An 18,521-nucleotide genomic window follows, 5' to 3' on the forward strand; every position below is an offset into this window, starting at 1 on the left:
CTCAGGCTATCACCAATGATTTCTTGCTTAGGGTGTTGCTATTAATGTGGTAATCTGCAGGGACATCACCTTTGCTGAAGAGGAAGGTAATGCATTTTTTTGTATCGAGTTTTAGCCCATGACTTGGCATCAGTCATTTGTCAATGTAGTTCCCTCTTATATGATGTTGACATCGTTTGCAATCATCAGCAAACTTTGCCAGTCATAGGCCTTTTGTTTTAGGTCTGTACATTTGAGAAGTAGATTCCAAACAACAAGAGCCCCAGCACAGATCCCTGTGGACCACCACTAGTTACGGGTCCGCTGGTGAAGGTAGATTGACTGTGTATGTTCTATCATTGAGCCAGTTTCTAACCCACCTGACAATATACGGGTTGATCTCCAGCTGGGTGAGTTGATCAATAATGCCTGAATGGAGAATAGTGTCAAAGGGCTTGGCCAAGACCAGGTAGGCCATAGGCATGGATTTGTCTTTGCTCAGGGCTTTGGTGACTGTCTTAAAGTCCACCAAGTTCAAGAGGCAGGATCTCCCTTTAACGAGGCCAAACTAGGTTGCATGGAGGATTTGGAGGTCTCCTATATCTTTGTTGATAAGGTCCATGATTATTCTTTCCACAGCCTTGCATATTAGGCTGGTCAGGCTTATGAGTCTACAATTCCCAGGGTCTGTGGAGGCACTGCCTTTACGTAATGGGATGATGGTTGCGGTTTTCCATTAAACAGGTACAAAACTAGTGCTTAGACTGTGGTTAAAATGAGTACCCAGTGATGCAGCTAGTTCCTGTTTTAATCCATTTAGAACACAGCCTGGGATATCATTGGGTCCCATAGAGGCTGTGTTTTTGGCTTTGGAAAGAGAATTTACCACCTCCTTCTTGGAGATACTAGGTGAAGGGCAGGTGGTAGGGATGCTTTGGGGTATATGTGGCAGGGACAAGGGGTAGAAGTTCTCACTGAATCGGTCAGTTAGCAGGTTGCCTATTTCTGCGGGTTCAGTATATGTGGTGCCATTAACAAACAGTTCTGAGCAGATCTGGGGGTTTCTTTAATGTTTCTGACATAGCTAAAGAAGGGCTTATGGTTTTCCTTAGCGAAGGAGGCTAATTTGTTTCATAGTTAGCTTTAGAATGTCTTACGAGGTGTCTTATTTTCTTGTTTAAGCCAAGGAGGGCCATTCCTTCCCACTCTTGGACAGCAATTTCTTTCTCTTATTGTACAACCTGTTAATGGGGGATGTCCACCAGGCAGGCATCTTCTTTCTTAAGGAACTTGTTTTGATGTTATCAATTATGGCTGAGTCAATACATTTGTATAAATGCTTATACAAGGCATTGGTGTAAATCCCAGTACAGGTGTCCATGCCATCAGTGAGGGCAGGGGCTATGAAGCTACTAATGCCGTCAAAATATTAGGTTGTAACTGGCCTTAGAGAAGTTTTTTAGTCTAGTTGCTGCTAATGGGGGAGTCAGATGTTACTGTTACTTCTAATGAAATACATTTAAGATCAGACCTCACTAGGGAGGGCCACACACCCAATGATCATCCATATTAGTGAGCACCAGATCCAGAATGTTGGGCCCCTTGTGGGGGTGGCAACCAACTGGTCCAGGGTACTGGAGTTGATGAAGTCTAAGAACCTTTGGACAAGTGTGTTAGTACATGTATAATTTTCCCAATCTATTGACTGGTAGTTAAAGTCACCTAAAACCGGGGTGTTTGGTTGTATGTTGAGCAATTCAAGTAGATCCAAGTATGCAGTGTGGGTATCCTGGTTAATGGAGGGGGTCCTATAACTGGCAATAACTTGGAGAGGGGTCTTACCTATAGTCAAAATGGACCTGAATTAGTTCAAGGGAATAGTTTTGTTTAAACAATCTAGAGGTGCATTTATCTTTGATGCATATCGATACTCCACACCTTCTTTAGTTCTCGTACTTTCGGTTTGTGGTCTGAATGTGTGGAAGGCATTATAACCTGGTATGGCTGGGGTGCTTTCCGTGACCTTAAACCAAGTCTCTGTGATGGCACAGATGTCAGCATCTTCTAAGGTGAGGGCTGCTTTCAGTGAGTGCAGTGTTAGGTGTAGACTCCTATTGTTTAGCAGCATAACCTTGAGGTTGCCATTTGAAAATATTTGTAAGTCGGGAATTTTGTTGTTGTGACACTGACTAAAAAAAGGAACTACGGGGGAGGCAAGAGCCTTAGTCAGTAACCAAAATCCCAGAGGTGACAGATGAAGACCATCTCTGGCAAAGCAAGTGTGGTTTATCTACCATGTCATCCCAGGCTGACAGGTACTGGATCCCCTTAGAATGACACCAGAAACTTAGCCAATTGGTGAAGTCCATCATTTTTGTTTATATTGTGGTATCATGATAGGTGAAGATAGTATGCTGTTGAAGGCTAGGAACACACCTGCTTGAGACACATATTGAGAGAGCTCAGTCATGTCTCTCTCTTCATACAAGTGAGGTATGTCTTAAGTCATTCATATCAACATGAACTATGACAGAGTCATAACAGTACTTGTTGTGGAGAGACTTGAGTGCATGTGTGATCTGGTGGATTCTGGCACACGACAGACGCCCATGACCAAAAAATTTGGTTTAGATGTGCTTTGCTATAGGGGCTTGTTTGGTGAGACACTTGTGCTTGTGTTTTTATGTGTACTGAGTGCTGTAGGTACTGTATTTATTTATTTAACATTTGTTTACTGGGAAAGTCCGACTTGGAACAAAGCCAATTTTCAGTGGAGGCCCAGGGAGAAATGCTCCAGATGCATGTCTTTGTAATGTGGGAGGAAACTGCAGTACATGCAGAAAACCCACACAAATACAGGGAGGACATGCAGACTCCACAAAGAAGGCACTCCAACCTAGAATCGAACCAGAGAACCTCTCACTGTGAGCTGACCACACTACCTCTGCACCACTGCTACGTCCAATAAGGTGTAGCATGGTTGTGTTTTGGACATCTCTGGCATTTAGGTAAATATCTGGTGAGAACCTCTGCATATGATAGTTTATGTGTTGAGAGCATGGTTTGTGCATGAGGTGTAGTATGTGGGCTAACAACCTGTTCAATGCCACTGTTCTGTGAATGAGAGAGCAGGGATTCTAAATTCTTAGTGTATATGCATCTCTCACAAATTGACCTTGAGTGGTTTAGGAGTAGTGGGTTGTCAGTGTACATGAGGCAACTGCTACACTGCCTCAGGATACCCGTGTCAGACTGTCAAGTGAAATGAAGAAGAACTGACCATACATAACAGTAGGTGTAAATTTGCCTACTTTAATGAGGAAGGATGTGGTTTAATTGGGGGCTTAATGCTTGGTTTACACTATTGGGGATCTCAAGGGGTACAAGACTATTGGGGATGAAGAGATTTCAGTTAAAGTGGCAAATACTGTAGAAAGTCCAGCTGAGGTGTTCTCTGAGCAGCTAAGTGCAATTTAAGGGACTCCTCAGTTGAAGCACGGGCAGCTTCTAAGGGAAAATAAATCTACTTTAGCTTTTGCGTCTATAACCGCCAATGGTTACTTCCACTGTGCAGTGCTGTGCGAAGGTGCACTGTGTGCAAACAGGCATGTTCAGATGAAGATAGCAGAGCAGTGGCTGGTTGCCAAACTCTTTGGAGTTGTGTTAAAACAGGCACAAACACAGGGCTTATGTAGCAACTGTGAGAACCATTTTTTAAAACAACTAAAGCAATTTTCAAACAAGATGGCCAATGGAAATGCTCAATACTGAGCCATATTCCAACAATCTTCAACTCAGATGAGTCCTTTGCTACACTCTTCTGCTACAAATGTGCAGGAGGCCCTCAATGTAATATGCCTGGTTTTAGTGCTCAGATAATGCCAAACAGTCTAGATTCAGCAATCTGAATCAAGCCTATGCTATAAAATACACAAGTACTACAAAATACAAAGTGCAGGAAAAACAGTCTCAAACAGCAAACACTTGAAACAGTGAAACAGCAAAACAGTTAAAAGCAGGCAGCAATTCAGTCATACACCGTTTAAGTGACTTTTAACAGCTGTACTCCAGCCAAAATGCAAATCAGAGTTATATTTGAGAGGACCTGAAGCAACTTTGTAATGCTGTAAATATGTCAGCTTTACTTTTGTGCAAAAATATGTATATTGGTAATATGCTATTTATTTCTTGAGGAAGGAGGGAATTGTGTGTTCTACCAGATCAGGTTCAGATGGGGCAATATTATACAGTGACATAAAAAATTACAGAAACAGATTATGACGGACCAGCTTGTAACAGAAAGACAGGGACTATAACTTAACCACAAAAAAATTAAACGTTTCCATGGCACAATTTGATTTATTGATTTAGAATATTAATGACCTAGTTGATAAGACATGGGAAAATATAATGATTTACATTTAAAATAGTAAAGCACATATAATGTTGCAGGAAATGCACCTAAATCATAAAGAGCATGAACGTTTTTTCAAAGAAAAGTGGGATGGATTTTTTTTTTTCTGGAATAGTACAAGAGTGAAAAGAAAAGATCTTAATATTAGCTAAAAGGATATAAGAATAAAGACTGAGGAACAAATGAAGGACAAGCAGGGAAGATTTATAGTTGTGAGAGATTGTTGGCAGGGTGTAAGAATTACAGTGGTTGCACTATATATTATGCCGAAAGCAATGACATAAAATATAAAGAATAGCATGACAGAAGTTACAGCTTTCATCAAGGATGCACTGCAGTAGAAGATGACTGGAACACCATAGGAAATAATGAAGACATCTCTGGAAGGCCACTATACCATCGAATAATGGCTGAGGGCAGATACCAAGAAAATGAAAAACAACACAAATTAAAGTGGAATCTACATATTTTCAGTATGATTCTTGGGCAACATTAGACAAATGTTCTATACTGAAAGAATAAAGAAACAGTCTGAACTATGAAAACACATCCACTGAAGATATCAGACATTGCAGATACAAATTTGTTTTGTAAGCAAGAAGAAGTCTACTGTGATAAACACTGGCATCTTCCAGCATTTCTGCTGAAAAGAAAGTTGTTTAATGATTGGGTAGATCAAACATTAACTGAAATGTTAATGGATTACAATCTCAGCAGTAAAGAGCTTGCAAAGAACTGGGATACTTGTAAAATGAAGATTAGAAATGTGGTTACAATGAAAGTAAATGTGACATGGAATAATAATCATAGAAGGTATCTAGAGAGCTTAAAAAAGTCAAGAATTTGCAACAACAAAAATCAAATTAGTGGAATACAGCAAGTTGAAAAGAAATTGAAAGAAGCTAGAAAGACTATGCAGGTGTACTTATAAGATATGATTGATCACAGAGCAATGACTTTAAAACAATTATGTTTTTGAGAACAACCCTAGAGCAACCACATTGTTAACTCAACACCTGAGACAAGAAAAGGTTGAAATCAAGAAGTATGAGAATGATAGGGTAGACGTGGACCAAGGAAAAATTAGGAATATAATGGCAGACTATTATAGTACAATATATATAGACAAGATGTAGAGACGGAGCACAACGCACAGGAAATAGTAACTTATTTGAGATAATTACAACTCTCTTCATTAACAGCACAGAAGGAGAGGTATTATCATCAAAAACAACAAAAAAATTAAATTAAAGGAAAGAAGGAATGAGAAACCAGAATACAAAGAAACCCTGGTAATGATGGAATTCCAGCAGAAGTGTGGAAAAAGAAGGTGCAGAAGATAGTAAAAGTCTGGCTAGTACTTTTTTACAATATTTTTATTCTGGATGGAAATGTGCCCTTGACTAGGAAGGAACAGTAGTCATACCAAAGGAAAGGATCATCTTGATCCAGAATCATGCAGGCCCATTTCAGTTCTAAATCATGAATACAAAGTGTTTATGAAGATTTTGGCAAACAGAATAGCAAAATAATGCCATGAATGATGGACCTTGATCAGTGTGGATTTATAGAAGTTAGGTAATTACCTGACAATATTAACAGAACACTTGTAATTGAAAATGATGCAATAGACAATAATGACATATTATTGTTAATAGATTTGGATGCTGAAAAACATTTGAGGGAGAGAGTTGGGAATTTATGAAAAGATCTTTTAAGGCATTTGCGTTTCCACAAACATGGATAAATATAAGTTATGTACTTGCCACAACAATAGATCCACGTTGTCTGATTTTTGTCTGGTTCAGCTGTGGGTTGTCTGAACCAACTGCATCTGACCATGGCACTGAATTTGAAACTCTATTTCTAGGTCTCTGACAGATTCCGTACCCACAATTCCCTGGCCTTCACCTTCCTAATTCAGATCAAGGTTGCCCCCTGATAAAATAATAATCAAAGCACAAACATGCAATTAATCAATAGTGAAATTAGAAGCGCGAAAATGCCAGGAATCGAAAGGGTGTTTGTGGGGTAGTGGCACAGTAAGGAGTGGGATATTTGCCCTTTCTTCACTGTAGTGCAACCTTGGAGTTAGAATATATAGTTGGGGGGGGGCACAGCCCCCCACAATACCATGTTCGATTACCGGCATTTCCGTTCATGTGAGCATTCACAGTAATGTCTTTTCGTGCTTTTAATATAGACCCAAACAAAAGCACAAGCATGCAATTAATCACTAGAGAAATAACTCCCATTACATTTCATTTCTAAACGGTATGGAAGAAGACATGACATAGTTATAAAACAATGGCAGTAATGACTGTTTACTGACAGGGAATATCAAAGTTAACCGGACCTCCGAGTCTCATTTGTGACAATTTGGTAGGGGGCAGGTGGAAGGGATGTTGACCAGGCCGAAAGTCAGACAACATGAATCTACTGTTATGGAAGGCACATAATTTTTGTACCCAGTGTTGTTTATTTTAGTCTGATTCAACTGTGGGACAGATTCCCAAGCATACAGGTCCAGGTGGTATCAACGAAAGACATTTCTAAGAATGGTGGAGCCAAAGGATGAATGAGACCTTAAGTGTTCATCCAGTTTACAACTGAACACGAATGTATGAACTGTTGACCAAGTAGCAGCTGCACAGATATCGGCAATAGGTAGTCTATTGACAAAGGCTGTAGAGGTGGCCACCGCTCTTGTGGAGTGAGCCTTAAGTTTACATTGTAACGTCAACCCCTTTTTATTGTACACAGATGTAATGCAATCAGATAACAATCTAGACAGAGAAATTTTGGCTTAGAGAATGCGACAGATAGTTGATTATGCTTTCTGAAAGGCTTAGCTCTATGAAGATAAAAGCAAAGCTGGTAATAGACATCCAGCATTTGAAGCTTGTAATTCACCTTTGTTAGAAAACTGTAGAAAAAAAGACTGGCAGGTTTACTGCCTTATTTAGATAAGCTTTGGATGTTGTGTTCGGAAGGAAGGAAAAATGCATTAGTTCTCAGTGAAATCTTTGTCCTCATGATAAAACAAATATGGTGGCTTGCAGGATAGTACTTGTAGCTCTGATACAGATTTAGCCAAAGTTCCTACCTGTTTGTTAATGTACCAGAATACCAACATATTGTCTATCTGTACCAGGACCACACCTCTGGAGAGACTGTACTGAAGGATCTGCAACTCAAGGAGGACCACTCTTCTTCTCCAGAACACTGATGTGAAGGTCAAGCTCTACAAACCAGGTGCCCTGGACCATCTTCTCTTTAAAATACCCTCCACCCCACCACAGAAGGGAAGTATCCATTGACACTAATGCCACCAGGGGATCCGTTAGGAATGGGTACTTGTGTATAACTGACAAGAGACATTATCCGCAAAGATATGTGTTACCTGCAAATCTGAGTAAGTCTTAGTTTGATGTGGAGTGGATAGAATCTTTGGGACCATTGCACTGCTATAGTTTACTGGACAACCCTCATACAGAATCTGGTGAGTGAGACTGTGACATTCCCACTCTGGGCCAGTAATCAAGGAGCCTGAATCCTCACCACTGACAATGGAGAGGGACTTGCACTTGGAATACAAACAGATACACTCAGTATTTCCAGATGAATACCTCTCTGTATCAAGCACATTTTCCCTTAATAGCACACAGGGCAGACACACAGCCCGGGGTCTGGGTGTCTCTATCTGCCTCTCCCAAGGTCCCCAATAAGGCTCCCCACTGGCACTGTTAAGCCAGTGCTTCAAGTCCCTGCCCCAAGTAGTTGACACACCCACTCTGAGATTTAATTTTCAGACACACACACACACACACACACACACACACACACACACACACACACACACACACACACCTGGGAAAGGCTGGCACAAATTACTCACTCTACCATCTTTCCCCAGACTATAAGATAGATTCACTGCCACTAGTCAGTTACTATAAAGCACTTAAAATGGTACACAGTTATGCTGAGTGAAGTTAATATAGATACAAATGGTAATGTTGATCAAACAGCAAGGCTTTCAGAAGTGTCCAGAGTTATCACCAAATAAATATGTGCAAATAATCTCAAAGCTTAAATATTTTCTAAAAAGGACCAGTCACGATAAAAAGTTTAACCATATTTAATAATAAAAGAACAAGAAAATACTAAAGCTATATTTACAGTAAACCACAGAGTTCAAATCACAGGAAATATTGAAAATAACACTAATGGACAGACTCGTACAAATAAAGAAAAACAATCTCTAAACTAGGCTTCACTATATTCCTGACTGAATCTAGGAGAATTACTATTCCCTAATAACTTACTTGACTGAGCAAGACACAAATACATGAACAACCTTTCTAGTCAGGTTCCCCAAAACAGAATACTCAATACTCAAAGATTACTCCTTGTAAAATATAATATCCAAGATAGCTTGCAGAATGACCTCATCTGGTCACCTGACTCTAGGATCTCACAATATCCCCCTTTGAAGCTGAGGCAGTAATTTAGCATAAATGGCTAAAATACATATTTAAATATTTATGGCCGTTCCTGGGGCGTCCCCTCTTTTTACTGAGCTAATGAACAAAGGCTTCTTCCAGACCCACTCTCTCTGGTCCTATTCAGCACTGCTGGGTGCCGATTTAATGGTTTAAGAGTTAATTTACATTTCCCTTATTTTTCTTAAGGTAAGCTAGCTGGTTAACCTCTGCTGTCTCAGTATCCTCTATTAAAACATATACATTTAATTAATTACAGTAATACATATACATTTATTTTCATTCCAGCATGGTGCACTGTTGATACTTTTTAACACAGGCAAACCTCACCAATACATTTTCAGCACAAGCATCTATACAAATCAGTTTGACATACAAATGACAAATAATTATTTTCAAAATTCAAGCCAGCTGTGCTGGCACAAGTCAAACATCCACTACCCTACTTCTTCTGTCATGGCTGGCAGTACCGCCTATCTTTACAGAGACCATGAGGATTGCAGATGCCATAAGGCCCAATAGGTGAAAGATCAGCCTTACTGGTGAACAGGGGAGGTGAAAAACTTGACATGCAGTGAGAAAGAGGAAAAATGCCCTGGATATAGGAAGGTGGTTAACCTCTATGGACATGTCCAGATGGCATATGATAAATTTGTTGGGAGGGTGTAAGGTGGCTTTTGGTCATGTTGACTGATACCCACATCCTGCAACGGTTGGAGAAGAGGGTCCCAGTGGTGCAAAGAGATTGTCGGTTGTAGCATTGAACAGCCAATCATTGAGATATGGGAAACGCTGTATCCCTAAGTAGGTGCAGACGTGCAGATACTACTTACCATAACTTTGGTAAACACCCAGTGGGGCTGCGATGAGCCTGAAAAGCAGAGCTCTGAACTGATAATTGGCTCCCAGCCAGGAATGGATAAATCACCTTGAATGTGTCTATATTTTCACTTGATAGTATGCGTCCTTGAAATCTAATCAGTGCATCCAGTCATCCTTCTTCAGTAGAGTCAAACATGGACTGAAGCAAGACCATCCAAATTCTGTCTGTTTACATACTGATTATGATGACTCAGCTCCAGAATGGGTCTCGGGTCTCCTGTTTTCTAGGGTATTAAAAAGAACTGTAAGTAGACTCCAGATTCCATCTGGTCTGTGGGGACTGGCTGGATGATCCTTTTCTTTTTAGCAGCTTGGCAACTTCTGTTGTGACAAGTTCCCACTGACTGGATGGAACATTGGAACTTTTTTCATTCTGACAGGGGGAAAAGGAAAATGGTATAGAACAACTTCTGGACATTATGCTTAAAACCAATGTGGTTATATTTTTCCAGGCTTGAAGGTGCAGAGATAAGCATCCCCCAACTGCCTCCACCATGCAGCAGTTGGGCAACCCTGCAGGGATGCTGAAGGGCTTTTCGAGAATGGCCCTCTAAAGCCCAGGATATGCAGTCCAACACTGCCTCTAGAGTGATGGCCATTATTGTTACTGCCTCCTCTGCCCAGAAAGAGTATATCACCAGGAGTTTCCTGTCAAGGACTTCTGAACCCTCTTCCCAGCCTACTGGTTCCTGTATTAGGATCTCTGGAGCTTAGAGAAGTGGATGTCTACTGCAGAGACAGTCTTACCATCTTTTGCTTCCTGGTGAGTCTCTCTAACTTTAGGCACAAAAAAGTGCACCCATTAAAGGAGGCATTGATGAAGGACATCCTGAAGTTTTCCACAAGGTCGCAAAGGCACATCAAGGCATGACAACGAATAGAGATGCTGGTGCCTGCTGTTCCATCTGCTGCATTGGAGAGCAGACGTGTGGCTACCCTGGCGGTATATTGGAGGGTGAACAGTTGGGAGTCCACTGTCTTCTGAACATCCGCTGGTAGAACACCCAAGACAGACTTGGATATTTCCTTTGTCAAGTCTCTCTGAAATCTGGTGACATGAGCAAAATAATTCAACACCCTAAGAGCAAAGGTCAATGAAGCATACATCCATTTCCCAAATCGATCCATCACCCTAGAGTCCCTATTAAGGTAATGGACTGAGGAACTCTCTTCAAACAGTCCTTCTTCATGGCTGCGGTTACAACCATCCCATCTATGGGGAACCCTTACTCTAATGTTTCCAGTCTGTAGGGGCAGAGAAAATCCTATCTGGCTTTTTAGGGAAAGGACCCATCATGTCAAGGTCCTTCCATGCCCACTGAGCAATCAAATCAATGAGTGAAAAAATGGGTGGTACCACCCAGGAAGAAGTTGAGCCAGACCAAAGGACATCCAAGAACACTGACTCATCAGGTGAATGACTAACTTTGGATAATTCCACTCTCTGCTTCATCAGTTCCAGAATTTTGACAAAAGTGATGTCTTTGGAGGGGATTTGGGGAATCTGACAAAGTCATCCAAGTTGATCTCATTTGTGATGGATTCTGGTGAAGAGTTAAAGTGAAGATGGCTACACACTGATCAACAGAATAACTTCAGCTCTCCCAATGTGAAAAGAGAAACTGAGAAAAAGGAGTGCCATTGAAAATGTCTTTTGGTAACATTCAGCTTCTGGCTAGGAAATACACTGCTCAGGTGCCAGCAAAGAAGACATTTGGAAAAATTAAACACAAAAAAAAAATCAACACATATACAAGTACATATATTTATAAGAATGACACAAAAGGAAATGTAATGAGAATTTGAAGAACAAAGAACCAAGATTTTAGGAGCAGATGACAAAAAGGGAAGAGGCAATAAGATGGGATGTATCTAGACCAATTTTGGGGTTACTGAACTCACAACAACCTGAACATACAGACCTAATGTTAGAGTTCATGGAAGATATGAGGAGGTTAGATAGTAATTTTGTTAAACTACAAACAATAGACTTTATAACTGAGGCTTGAACAGAAATGTCAGACCAGAGAAGAGTTACAAGTAGGGTATATAAAACAATATTAGATTTGAGAAGACAATACAGTACAAAAGTAAAAATAACGGAGTGAACGATTAAATAAAGATAAAAACTGATAAGTGACAGAAAGAAACAATGTCTGTCAAATCCTTTTTCAGCATCCACACGAATAAAATGTAAAATTTTCGCATGGAAATGTTTGCAAAAGTACTTCTATGCCCCTATGAGATTAAAAATGTTCCCACAGGCAAAAGGCATATATTGGAGATTTGACGGTTCAGAAAGAGGTTCTTGGGAGCATATATTTGGGGATTTTTTGGAGTTGCTTCAGTACAAAAATGACTTGAATATTCTATATCTTATACTTGGGTAAATAATTTTACAATAGAGATGTTTTTGTTTAGTAAAATAACACATTTTCAACTCTTTAGTACAATCAGGTTGAACAGTTTGGCTTCAACCTGATTGCACTAAAAAGGTGAAAACATTGCTCTCTTTAGTCTTGATAGAATTTATGAAACCAATATCTATAAAACTGAAAACCAAAGACAAACCATTAATAAAAGAACTGAAAATATAATGACAGTAGAGCCTTTAAGTTGACCACCCAAGGGAGTATAAAAAACTGGTCAACATAAGGAACTAGACCTACTGTACTGGTACGTACATGTACTTTACACTTTCTTGTACAGCTTTTATTAGAGAATATCATACGAAATCATAACCATAGTAAAATCATACATACAGTATCATACAAAATTGATATATTTCCTGTTTTCTCATGGTTTAATCATTCTTTCTGTTTCTTATTCTTATTACAAAGGTAAGTGGGGAAAGCACTCTCAACACTGGCTACACCACTCAGTATACCTGGGCATTTTTCCACAGCAAATGACTTCAACTGCATTATCAGATGCCCGACATCCTCTTCTTTTGGAGTCTCTATAATTATGGTGTCATCCTCACTTGCTTCTTCCACTTCATCAGCTACTTCATGCACTTTTAACCTGGTCTGTACTTTGGTCAATTTTGCTTGGAAAATTGCTTCTGGGTCGGTTTCATTACAGGTTGCCTCCTCATCATCCATTGCAACAAAACCTTCAAAATCTACTCCTTCCGATTCTGTCATGGGAGATGGACTGTCAGATGGGGCCAAAACATCATGCTCTAGGGTTGTGACAAATCCAACTTTCTTGAAACACTTTGATATCGTTTCTGGCTGCACTTTATTCCAAGCAGAAAAGATCCAGAGGACAGCATCCACAGTGTTAATTGATGCAGCAGATGAAGTTGCTTTCACAGGTGGACCACAGGTTTGTATTTTAGTAATGACCCACTGCAGGAGCTGGGTGTTCAGTAGTGCAGTTTAGATATTTTGATGATGCATTGGGCAAGAGGTTGGATTTTTGAGGTTGTATATGGAGTCAGAAATTTCAGTGTCACGTTTGTGAAATGATTCACTTGCGGGTAAGCCAGGACAGTTGTCTACTGTCAGTAGAATAGACTTTTTCTTCTTCATTTCTCGGTTGATACTCCTTACCCACTCCTCAAATAGGGCACCAGTCATCCATGTGCTGCTCTTCAGGTTCTTGAATGCACATAGCTTTGCCATTTTACCAATCACCAAGGGCTTTACTTTCTCTCCAGTTGAGCTAGCGCAAAGCAGAACTGCGAAATGTTCTTTGGAAAGTTTTCCACTCTTACATTTGTCATCCTTCATGACAAGGCTCCAGTCAGGCATTGCCTTAAAAAAAGAGTCCACACTCATCAGCATTAAAGATGTCATCTTTGACGCCTCTGGCGAAGTCCGGAAACTTTTTGATGAACACTTCCACAACTTTTACTGGAACTTCAATGGATTCACCACAGAAAACTTTCTGGGAGATCTCGTTTCGCAGTTTAAATTTCTCAAGCCAACCAATTGATGCTTGGAAATCTGCCACCCCAAATTCCTGTGCGAATTTTTTAGCAACTTCTTGGATCTTCGTCCTAGAGATTTGGGCATTAACTGCCCTCATTTGTTTGAGCCAGCTTAATGTGACTTCATTGACTATCAACTTCATTGAGGGAAGTTTTCCTCGTGTCCATTTTCCTTATCATCTCTCTCCAAATACTCATGTTTACGTTTTTGGATGTTGCTAACTGTGGTCTTGCTAATACCAAAAAGTTCTGCTGCCTTTCTTTGGCTGCTGCTTTACAGAAAACGTAGAAGATCAACCTTTTCCTTCAATATCAGCTCTTTGAGTTCTTTCCTTTAGGCCATCATGTCTCGATTAACTGTAACATTTTTCAGCAACTGTAGGATGTACCTACAATTCAGAACAGTGCTTCACGTTGAAAAAATCTTCAGCAACACTTGATAAACAATAGGACATTAGTCTTAATCCAACATGTGGTAATAAAACATGAAACAGAACTTGTACTAAAGAAAAAATAATACAACTAAAGGGCAAAGCCCACACCTTCTGCCCCTTGAAGTAAACTCAACTGGTCAAGTTAGAGAGGGTACATTAATACTGTGTGTCACAGTCCAACTAGTCAAGATACAACTTACAGAGGTGGTCAATATAGAGAGGTCGGTCTTTCATTCAGTACATGTGGTACATATCCGGTCTATGAAAATTAGGTCAACTTAAGGAAGTGGTCAGTGTAGGGGGGTTGTCAACTATAGAGGTTCTACAGTACAGAGATTGGAAATGTGAAACGGAGATCTCAAAGAACAGAAACAAAACTCTGTATTATAAGGTTGGCAGTATCAGAAACTGAACAAGAAAAGGGCAGTGGCATGTAGCAAAGTCCCTAGGATGCAAATTTATTTAATAAAGTAGGCTGCAGTACAAAATATGAAGTTACTGGTTCAGTTGTTAGACCAGTAACTTCCTTTGTCAAGTCTCTCTGAAATCTGCTGACATGAGCAAAATAATTCAGCACCCTGAGAGCAAAGGTCAATGAAGCATACATCCATTTCCCAAATTGGTCCATCACCCTAGATTCCCTATTAAGGTAATGGACTGAGGAACTCTCTTCAGACAGTCCTTCTTCATGGCTGTGGCTACAATCATCCCATCTATGATGAACCCTTGTTCTAATGTTTCCAGTCTACAGGGGCAGAGAAAATCCTATCTGGCTTTTTAGGGATAGGATCCACCATGTCAGGGTCCTTCCATGCAGACTGAGCAATCAATTCAATGAGTGGAAAAACTGGCAGTACCACCCAGGAAGAAGTTGAGCCAGACCAAAGGACATCCAAGAACACTGACTCATCAGGTGAAGGACCAGCTTTGGATAATTCCACTCTCTGCTTCATTAATTCCAGAATTTTTCAAACAGTGACGTCTTCGGAGGGGATTTTGGGGATACTTCATTGTCATCCAAGTTGATCTCATTTTTGATAGATTCTGGTGAAGAGTTAAAGTGAAGATGGCTACACACTGATCAACAGAATAACTTCAGCTCTCCCAATGTGAAAACAGAAACTGAGAAAAAGGAGTGCCATTGAAAATGCCTTTTGGTAACATTCAGCTTCTGGCTAGGAAATACACTGCTCAGGTGCCAGCAAAGAAGACATTTGGAAAAATTAAACACAGAAAAAAAATCAACACATATACAAGTAGATATATTTATAAGAATGACACAAAAGGAAATGTAATGAGAATTTGAAAAACAAATAAGCAAGATTTTAGGAGCAGATGACAAAAAGGGAAGAGGCAATAAGATGGGATGCATCTAGACCAATTTTGGGGTTACTGACCTCACAACAACCTGAACATACAGACCTAACGTTAGAGTTCATGGAAGATATGTGGAGGTTAGATAGTAATTTTGTTAAACTACAAACAATAGACTTTATAACTGAGGCTTGAACAGAAATGTCAGACCAGAGAAGAGTTACAAGTAGGGTACATAAAACAATATTAGATTTGAGAAGACAATACAGTACAAAAGTAAAAATAACGGAGTGAATGATTAAATAAAGATAAAACTGATAAGTGACAGAAAGAAATAATGTCTGTCAAATCCTTTTTCAGCATCCACACCAAGAAAATGTAAAATTTTCGCATGGAAATGTTTGCAAAAGTACTTCTATGCCCCTATGAGATTAAAAATGTTCCTACAGGCAAAAGGCAAATATTGGAGACTTGACGGTTCAGAAAGAGGTTCTTGGGAGCATATATTTGGGGATTTTTTGGAGTTGCTTCAGTACAAAAATGACTTGAATATTCTATATCTTATACTTGGGTAAATAATCTTACAATAGAGATGTTTTTGTTTAGCTGGTGTAAAATAACACAACATTTTCACACCTCTTTAGTATAATCAGATTGAACAGTTTTGGCTTCAACCTGATTGCACTAAAGAGGTGAAAACATTGCTCTCTTTAGTCTTGATAGAATTTATGAAACCAATATCTATAAAACTGAAAACCAAAGACAAACTATTAATAAAAGAACTGAAAATATAATGACAGTAAAGCCTCTGTAAGTTGACCAGCCAAGGGACTATAGCAACATAAGGAACTAGGTCTGCTGTACTGATACGTACATGTGCTTTACTTTCTTGTACAGCCTTCATTAAAGAATGCCACACAAAATCATAATCAAAACACAGTAAAATCATACATACAGTATCATACAAAATCAATGCATTTACTGTTTTTTCATGGTTTAATCATTCTTTCTGAAAAAAGAGTCAAGCTTTATCTGTTTCTTATTCTTATTACAAAGGTAAGTGGGGAAAGCACTCTCAACACTGGCAACACCACTCAGCATACCTGGGCATTTTTCCAAAGCAAATGACTTCAACTGCATTATCAGATGCCTGACATCTTCTTTTAGTCTCTGCAAATCCTGTGTCATCCTCACTTGCTTCTTCCACTAAATCAGCTGTTTCATGCACTTTTACGCTGGTTTGTACTTTGGTCAATATCGCTTGGAAAATTGCTCCTGGGTCGGGTTCATTACAGGTTGCTACCTCATCATCCACTGCAACAAAATATTCAAAATCTACTCCTCCTAATTCCACCATGGGAGTTGGACTGTCAGATGGGGCCAAAACATCATGCTCTTGGGTTGTGACAAATCCAACTTTCTTGAAACTCTTCTGTATCTGTTCTGGCTGAACTTAATTCCAAGCAGAACTGATCCAGAGGCCAACATCCATGTTAAGTGATGCAGCAGATGAAGTTGCTTCCACAGGCAGACCACAGGTTTGTGTTTTAGTAATGACCCACTGCAAGAGCTGGGCTTGGTAGCACATTTTAAACGTATGATGATGCCTTGGGCAAGAGTTTGGATTTTTGAGGTTGTGTTTGGAGGCAGAAATTTTAGTGTCATGTTTGTGAGATGATTCCCTTGCAGGTGGCCAGGACAGTTGTCTACTGTCAGTAGAATAAACTGTTTCTTCATTTCTCAGTCGATACCCCTTACCCACTTCTCAAATAAGGCACCAGTCATCCATGTGCATTTGTTTGATGTCCATGTGACTGGGAGGTCTTCAGGCTTCAGGTTCTTGAATGCGCATGGCTTTGCCAATTTTCCAATCACCAAGTTCTTTAGTTTCTCTCCGGCTGAGCTAGTGCAAAGCAGAACTATGAAACGTTCTTTGGAAAGATTTCCACTCTTACATTTGTCGCCCTTCATGACAAGGGTCCTGTCAGGTGCTGCCTTGAAAAAAAGAGTACCGCACTCATCAGCGTTAAAGATGTTGTCACTGTTACTGGAACTTCAATGGATTCACCACACAAGACTTTCTGGGAGATCTTGTTTCGCAGTTTAAATTTCTTGAGCCAACCACTTGATGCTTGAAAATCTGCCACCCTGAATTCCTGTGTGAATTTTTTTAGCAACTTTCTGGATCTTCAGCCCAGAGATTCGGGCATTAACTACCCTCATTTGTTTGAACCAGCTTAATGTGGCTTCATCGACTTCATTGAGGGAAGTTTTCTTCCTTTTCCGGAATACATGTCTGCTTTCCTTACCATATCTCTCCAAGTACTCATGTTTACATTTTTGGATGTGGCTAACTGTGGTCTTGCTAACATCAAAACGTTCCGCCGTCTTTCTTTGGCTGCTGCTTTCCAGAAAATGTATAAGATCAACCTTTTCCTTCAATGTCAGCTCTTTGAGTTCTTTCCTTTGGGCCATCATGTCTCGATTAAATGTAAAATTTTTCAACAATTGTAAGATGCATCTACAATTCAGACCAGTCCTTCACGCTGAAAAAATCTTCAGCAACACTAGATAAACAATAGGACGTTAGGCCTAATCCAACATGTGGTAATAATAAAACATGAAAAATAAAATATACTAAAGAAAAAATAATACAACTAAGGGGCAAAGCCCACACCTTCTACCTCTGGGTGTAGAGGGAACTCAACTAGTCAAGTTATAGAGGGAAAATTAATATTGTGTGTTACAGTCCAAGTGGTCAAGATACAACTTACAGAGCTGGTCAATATAGAGAGGTTGGTCTTCCACTGAGTACATGTGGTGCATGTCCGGTCTATGAAAATTAGGTCAACTTAAGAAGGTGGTCAATGTAGGGAGGTGGTCAACTATGGAGGTTCTACTGTATAGAGATTAGAAATATGAAACTGAGACCTAATGGAGAACAGAAACAGAACTCTATACTATAAAGTTGGCAGTATGAGAAATTCAACATGAAAAGGATATTGGCATGGAACAAAGTCCCTTGGATGCAAATATATTTAATAAAGTAGACTGCAGTA

The 18,521-nt window shown here is 39.8% G+C and overlaps 1 protein-coding gene across 1 annotated transcript in view; it reads right to left on the reverse strand.

The window, feature by feature from the left end:
- ARMH3 (armadillo like helical domain containing 3) overlaps positions 1–18,521 on the reverse strand; it is a 2,648,735-nt gene that overhangs the window by 2,333,934 nt on the left and 296,280 nt on the right. The window lies entirely within an intron of this gene.

The sequence above is a fragment of the Protopterus annectens genome, chromosome 14.part0 (assembly GCF_019279795.1).
Source record: "Protopterus annectens isolate FY-2018-M chromosome 14.part0, PAN1.0, whole genome shotgun sequence".
In the NCBI taxonomy this organism is placed as follows: domain Eukaryota; kingdom Metazoa; phylum Chordata; order Ceratodontiformes; family Protopteridae; genus Protopterus; species Protopterus annectens.